The sequence below is a fragment of the Nicotiana tomentosiformis genome, chromosome 7 (assembly GCF_000390325.3).
Source record: "Nicotiana tomentosiformis chromosome 7, ASM39032v3, whole genome shotgun sequence".
NCBI lineage: Eukaryota > Viridiplantae > Streptophyta > Magnoliopsida > Solanales > Solanaceae > Nicotiana > Nicotiana tomentosiformis.
Genome location: NC_090818.1, coordinates 73,778,735 through 73,786,630, shown reverse-complemented (window position 1 = coordinate 73,786,630; position 7,896 = coordinate 73,778,735). Strand labels below are relative to the sequence as shown.

General features: G+C 41.5%; 1 long non-coding RNA gene across 1 annotated transcript; it reads left to right on the top strand.

Moving 5' to 3' along the window:
- The first annotated feature begins 5,861 nt into the window (after positions 1-5,861).
- On the top strand, positions 5,862-7,059 carry LOC117277032 (uncharacterized). The gene is made up of 3 exons (XR_011409359.1): positions 5,862-6,033; positions 6,152-6,285; positions 6,886-7,059. It is a non-coding gene; the product is annotated as an uncharacterized lncRNA (long non-coding RNA).
- Positions 7,060-7,896: the final 837 nt, after the last annotated feature.

Genomic DNA, 7,896 nt, shown 5'->3' with positions numbered 1-7,896 from the left:
TCTTCGAAGAATCTTGTTACTTTGCCGCCAACGAATTGTTTTCCATTGTCACATACTATTTTGACGGGTATCCCGAACCGGCATATGATATGATCCCAAATAAAGTCTATAACTTCTTTTTCTCTTATTTTCTCGAACGCCTGCGCTTCAACCCATTTAGAAAAATAGTCAGTCATAAACAAAATGAATTTGGCTTTACCTGGGGTCGATGGCAGAGGGCCGACGATATCCATTCCCCATTTCATGAATGGACACGGGGATAGGACTGAGTGGAGTTGCTCTCCGGGCTGGTGGATCATCGGTGTGAACCTTTGACATTTGTCACATTTACGAACAAATTCCTTCGTATCTTTGCCCATATCGATCCAATAATACCCTGCTCTGATTATTTTTCGGACTAATGTATCGGCTCTAGAGTGATTCCCGCAAGTACCCTCATGCACTTCCCGTAGGACGGAATCGACATCCCCCGGACCCAAGCATATCGCTAACGGTCCATCGAACGTTCTTCGGTACATCGTTCCGTCCGAAGCCAACGTGAATCGAGCAGCTTTGGTCCGTAGGGTTCTGGAATCTTTAGGGTCCGATGAGAGTTTTTCGCTTTTCAAATATTCAATATACTTGTTTCTCCAATCCCAGGTTAAGCTTGTAGAATTTATTTCGGCGTGACCTTCTTCGCTTACCGATCTCGAAAGTTTAACAACATTCCCCGAGCCCGTATCATCTACCTCGACCGACGACCCCAAATTTGCAAGCGCATCGGCCTCATTATTCTGTTCTCGTGGTACATACCGTAAAGTCCATTGTTTGAAATGACGCAAAGTGATAAGCAGTTTATCTAAATACCTTTGCATCCTACCTTCTCGAACTTCGAAGGTTTTGTTTACTTGACTCACCACCAGCAAGGAGTCGCAGTTGGCTTCAATGACTTCTGCTCCCAAGTTTCTAGCTAGCTCGAGACCTGCAATCATGGCTTCATACTCGGCCTCGTTGTTAGTCAACCTGATAGTTTTAATAGATTGCCTAATAGTGCTACCCGTGGGTGGTTTCAAAACTATGCCCAGCCCGGACCCTTTTACGTTCGAAGCCCCGTCCGTAAAAAGGATCCATACCCCTGATGATGTACCTAATTTCAACTGTTCCTTTTCGACTTCGGGTATGAGGGCTGGTGTGAAATCGGCCATGAAGTCTTCTATAATTTGAGACTTGATGGCCGTGCGGGGTTGATATTCGATATCGTATCCACTGAGTTCGACGGCCCATTTGGCCAGTCGGCCTGATAGCTCGGGTTTGTGCAAAATATTACGAAGCGGGTAAGTGGACAATACACATATGGGATGATATTGAAAGTACGGCCTTAACTTTCTTGAGGCGCTTATCAGTGCAAGTGCCAATTTTTCTAGGAGCGGATATCTAGTTTCCGCCTCTCCTAAGGTTCGACTCGTATAATAAATGGGGAATTGCATACCTTGCTCTTCTCGAACTAGGACACCGCTTACGGCAACTTCCGATACTGCCAAGTACAAACAAAGTTTCTCGTCTGTTTTTGGAGTGTGAAGCAGTGGTGCGCTTGATAGATATCGCTTTAGTTCTTCTAATGCTTGTTAGCACTCCGGGGTCCAAGAAAAATAGTTCTTCTTTTTGAGTAGAGAGAAAAATTTATGACTTCGATCAGATGATCTTGAGATGAACCGACTTAAGGCAGCAATCCGACCCGTTAGCCTTTGTACGGCCTTCACGCTGTCCACAACGATGATGTCTTCGATGGCCTTGATTTTATCGGGGTTAATCTCTATTCCCCGATGGGACACCATGAAGCCGAGGAACTTGCCCGAACCGACCTCGAAAGCACATTTCTCAGGGTTGAGCTTCATGTTGTATTTCCTTAAAATCTCGAACGTTTCCTGCAAATGAATTAAATGGTCTTCTGCGTGCAGGGACTTAACTAACATGTCATCAATATAAACATCCATTTATTTTCCTATTTGTTCTTTGAACATTTTATTTACTAGGCATTGGTAAGTAGCCCCTGCGTTTTTAGCCCGAAGGGCATCACATTATAACAATACGTTCCATATTTGGTGACAAATGAAGTCTTTTCCTGGTCCTCCGGGTTCATCTGGATTTGGTTATACCCGGAATAGGCATCGAGAAAAGTGAGGATCTCGTGGCCGGTCGTGGCATCGATCATGCGATCTATATTGGATAGCGAAAAGGAATCTTTGGGGCATGCTTTGTTCTAATCCTTATAGTCCACGCACATTCTAAGTTTGTCCCCTTTTTAGGGACTACAACTACGTTGGCTAACCATTCGAGATATTTCACCTCCCGAATGGACCCTACTTTGAGAAGCTTGGTTACCTCGTCATTTATGAATGCGTGCTTTCTATCGGACTGGGGTCTTCTCTTTTGCTTCACCGGTCTGAACCTGGGATCCAAACTTAGCTGATGCGTTGTTATGTCTGGCGGGATCCCTGTTATATCTAAATGGGACCAGGCAAAACAATCGATGTTATCGATAAAAAATTGAACGAGTTTCTTCCTAAGTTCAAGGCTCAACCCCGTACCCAAGTATACCTTTCGCTCGGGCCGGTGGTCGATTAATATGACTTGCTCTAGCTCCTCGATCGTCAATTTTGTGGCGTCGGAGTCATCGGGAATCACGAAAGATCGAGGGACCCTTTGATCACCATCCTCTTTGATTTTTTGGTTGTCTGGCTGGGTTGAAGCCGATGTCTGTGATTGCTATTTGGTGTCCCGTTCTCCTTCCGGGCCCGATCCTTTTATCGGCGAAAGTGAGGACATTGGTTTAGCTTCGTTGATGGTGAACATTTCTTTCGCAGCTGGTTGTTCTCCATACACCGTTTTGACACCTCCTGACGTCAGGAATTTGAGGGCGTGGTGTAGGGTCGAAGGCACAACTCTCATATTGAATGGCCTTCCGAAAAGGGCGTTATATCTCATATCGCCTTCGATCACGTGAAACTTTATTTCCTGGATGGTTCCGGCCACGTTTATTGGTAGGACTATCTCACCTTTGGTGGTTTCGCATACCATATTAAACCCGTTTAGGACCAGAGTTGCGGGTACAATCTGATCCTGTAGCCCGAGCTGCTCCACTACCTTCAATCGGATGATATTGGCCGAGCTACCTGGGTCGTTTAACACACGCTTAATTTTAGTTTTATTCACGAGTACGGATATTACCAGTGCATCATTGTAAGGTTGGATGACCCCCTCTGCATCTTCATCATCAAAGGACAGAGTCCCCATGAGTGCGTAATCTTGAGTCCGAGATCGCTTTTCCCTCACCATCGATGTTTTAGTGCGTTTAAGCATTGGTCCCCGAGGGGTATCGATGCCGCCGATGATCATGTGGATGACGTGTTGCGGTTCTTCTTGCTCATTTTGCTTACTGAAATCCCTACTTCTAAAATGGCTTTTTGCCCTATCACTCAGAAACTCCCGAAGGTGCCCTTTGTTAAATAAGCGAGCTATTTCCTCTCTTAGTTGCTTGCAATCTTCCGTTCTGTGGCCATGGGTACCATGATATTCGCACGTTTGATTGGGATTTCTTTGGGCAGGATCGGTCTGCATTGGTCGAGGCCATTTAGTGTCTTTGATGCGTCTGATGGCTGACACGAGAGCGGATGCACCAACGCTGAAGTTATATTCTGATAATCGAGGTGCTTCTATAGGATCGGCATATTTATCGAAGCTGCTCTTACTCATAAGCCCCTGAGAATTTTGTCCTCGATCAATCCTTTGATTGTTCCGAACTGCGTTGCGTGCTGAACCGTTGTTCACCCGATCTGCGACGTATGGTCGATATTAGTCTCTGTTCGACCTTTGTTCTCTGTCGATCTGCTTTTGATTAATAACTGTCCTATTCTGATGAACGGGTCCGTACGGGGCTCCCGACTGATCATCCTCTACCCTAATTTTCGATTGATATCGATTGTGCACTTTTGCCCAAGTTACCGCTGGATACTCGATCAAATTTTGTTTCAGCCGATGTGATACTGTCAAACTTAGCTCGTTTAACCCTTGGGTGAAGGCTTGTACGGCCCAGCCGTCTATAACCGGGGGTAATTCCATGCGTTCCATTTGAAATCGGGATACGAATTCCCTCAGCATTTCACCCTGCCTTTGCTTTACTTTGAAGAGGTCTGATTTCCTCGTTGCAACCTTTATGGCACCAGCATGTGCCTTTACGAATGAATCTGCTAACATGGCAAAAGAATCGATGGAATTCGGCAGTAAATTGTGGTACCAGATCATAGCTCCTTTCGAGAAGGTCTCCCCGAACTTTTTCAACAGCACAGATTCGATCTCATCGTCTTCCAAATCGTTGCCTTTTATGGCACATGTGTAAGAGGTGACATGTTCGTTAGGATCGGTCGTACCGTTATATTTGGGAATTTTGGGCATACGGAATTTTTTGGGGATTGGCTTCGGTGCCGCACTCAACAAAAAAGGCTTTTGTATGAATTTTTTCGAATCAAGCCCCTTTATCATTGGTGGAGCCCCCGGGATTTGGTAGACCCTGGCATTGTACGTTTCCACCCTCTTGTCGTTGGCTTCAACTCGTTTTGTGAGTTCCTCGAGCAATTTAGTAATTCCGGGAGTAGTTCCCGATTCTTGCTCGTTAGATTTCACTATGGCAGGCTCTGTTCTGGGGGTGACTTCTCGAAGTGGATTGGAGACCGGCCTGCTTTGTGCGCGAGTTTGGCTCTGTAGCTGAGCTATCGCTACTTGTTGGACTTGCAGCATCTCGAAGATCATACGTAAGCTGGCCCCGATTTTTCCTGGGTTTTGGGTGTCTCGGGCTACGGATCGAGTACCGCCCTAAATGCTTCTTTCCGGTTCGGAATGCTGGTTCGCCTCCAAAGCTATTTGTAAATTGACATTCAGTGGTATTTCGGCTCGAATTTCGGGTACTTCGATTTGAGCCTCAGGTGCCAAGTTGTTGGTTTCATCTTGAAGGCCGGCTTCGTAATCGATCGGTGAAGCCGTTCGATCGGGGGTTATTCGTAGCTGACCCTAAATTCAAGATGTTTTCGGAAATAAGTGCAAAGCACAATGGCGTGCTTTTTCAGATTTGTATCAAATGACCACTGTTATCCTCGGCCCCCCGGTGGGCGCCAAACTGTTTACTCGAAAAATGGATAGAGTTGAATTTATACGCAGTTCCGAGGATATGTGGCGTAACTTGATACAAAATGCAAGGATAAATAAAATGTAAATGTAGATTGGAGAGAATGCAATCTAGATAAGGTTATCAAGAACAGTGAATCTTAGGATTCGACAAATAGAATCAATCTAGGAAACTGGAAGAGCGATTCTTTACTGTAGAAGAATATAATACTTTTATTACAATGTAAGTCTCAGAAGAACTTGTGCTACAGAAATGATAACCAAGCCCTTTTATAGTGGAGGGATTCGACTCCAAGCATAACAAAATAAACATTCAGTGGGAGACCCATGATAAGTCAGTTTTTTCATAATTTTTGCCGAGATTCCTTCTAGTGGGATTGCAACGGCTTTTGTCTGCGAGCTCGATCTCGCTTAAAATCCTCGATTTTGGTTCGAGCCGAAATCACAAGTTTGAGCCCTCGAATTGATTCCAGGTCAGTATTGGTTGGTCTTTGGATTATCAGCACGATAGGTCTACCCTGCGTCATGGTTCGATTCTTGTTCGAGTTTGATTATGATATCGATCTCGATACGGACCGACCTCCCCGGGTTCGAGGTTAGTTCGTCCCCCTTCGGGATCTTACTTCGATACATCACCCTTCGAACCATACCGGACATGCCAAGGCTGAAATTTATTTCGACCGTATACACATTATACACAGTGGTAACGTAAAATGCTAACTGTTGTGCTTCTGAAAAGTCAAACTCAAATTAATTGCATTTAGTTTAGGCTTCCAAATATAATGGCCAGTTCTTTCACCGTCTTTCTTCTTCCTCCAATATCTCTAGTTCTCTACCCATGGAAAGTGCATCAATTCTAAACACACCGCAGTACAGGTATGTCTCCTTATTCTGTCTTGCAATATCGCTCTTCTTCATTTTATGAAATTATTATCAATGATATGATTCCTTGAATTCAAGTATTGCTATTCTTCTAATTTGTATGTAGTTTTAGTTTTGCAGAAATGAGAGATATGCCCACCACTGGAAGTAAAACCTCGCGGCAGATGCCACCTCAAGTTTTCCATTCTCATGGACTCATGTGGAGCGTGATAAAAATTTCTGGCTAGATCATAATTAGGAGTTAAGGTATGTTGTATGTTATAAGACTTTCATATCTCTTTCTTTCGTGATTAGATAATTGAACGAAGAGAGATAATCAATTTCCTGAACTGTACCGGCTCATTAATGCTTTGAATCCTTTTACTCGCATACTATTGTTATGCTTTAGGGTCTCTTTAGTTACTTTAAGCGCAGAAGAGGAAAAAGAAAAGGAAGATTTGGAAAAAACAAACTATCCTCATGTGATGAATTAAAGAAATAAGTTAAAATAAGTGTTAGTAATAAGATGGATTAAAACATGAATCTACACCATATTTGGACTTGAGGACTAAATGCTTTTAATACTCAGATATTAGGAAAAGAAAAAATTAAGAATCTGAAGAAGAAAGGTGAAGATGAAGATGAAGATGGAGAAGAGAAGGGGGTGGGGAAAGGTAGCCGTAAAGAAACTTGTTTTATTTTTTTTCTTTTACATTGATTTGTCTCATACGCGCTTCCTTTTCTTTTGCATTTAATTTTTTTCCACGTCAGTTTTTAGGGTACTATTAGTTCCATAAAAAATAAGAATAGGGTGGTAAGGAAATGCCCGCAGAGATTAAGCATGAAACTGACTTTTCTGTATTACAGGTGAGCCGGACCACAAATATCTATTGTACGCGCCTCTTACTCAATATTTCTGTAAGAATTTGTTTTTACAACTTGAACATGTGACCTTCTAGTCATATAAAAAATAACTTTACCAATTACGCGGAGGCTCCCTCCGTAACATTAAGAACTCAAAAAATATTCTTCAACAGGCATTTCCACGCAAGTGATACTAATAAATTATTAGTAATAATTGTTAAACGTGCGCTAATTTAGCTTGACAAGCGTTTGACATTCTCTATCTGTTTGGGTTAACAAAATCATTGTTTATCAGAGTTATCTGAGAGTTCTTTTCTTTTCCTAACATAAATATTAGTGGATCAAAATTTAGATACTGCGGATATGTATATAAATTTGAATTACTGAAATATTCATCAAGATCTTAATGACCATTTTAACCTTCACCTAAAGTCTTTCCCCTCATTTATTATTATTACTAGTCTTATTATACGTACGTTGCGCGTGTATAATATTTTAATAAAAAATAATATTAAAATATTATATTTTATTTATAAAATAAAAATATATATTTCTAAAAATGATAAATGTTGATCCTGTGTACTCAATAAAATTATAAGAGAAAACATTACCACATAAATTTTTTTAATCATTTGTGAGTATTCAATTATAAACTTATTTTAGTTTTATAATTTCATCACTCCAAATTCAAAAATTGTCATTCTTCCTCCCCAGTTTCAATATTCACATATAAAATTTAAGAGATTTATAGTTTTAGTTTTAAAATTCTAATTTAAGAACTTCACCAAAAAATGATTTTGGTTGATGAATGATGGAGTATTAAATAATAGTTTCCTGCTTATTATCTCTTCTTTTTTCTGTTTGAACCTGCAATAATTTTGACTTGACTTTAATAGGGATATTAGACAATCATGTTTGTTAGGGATATATCAATGGCAAAAAGGAGTCTCCCACTTGTTCTTTTCTTCTTTTTCCTTTTTTGCCATACACAATTTTGAATTTTGTAAAAATAAA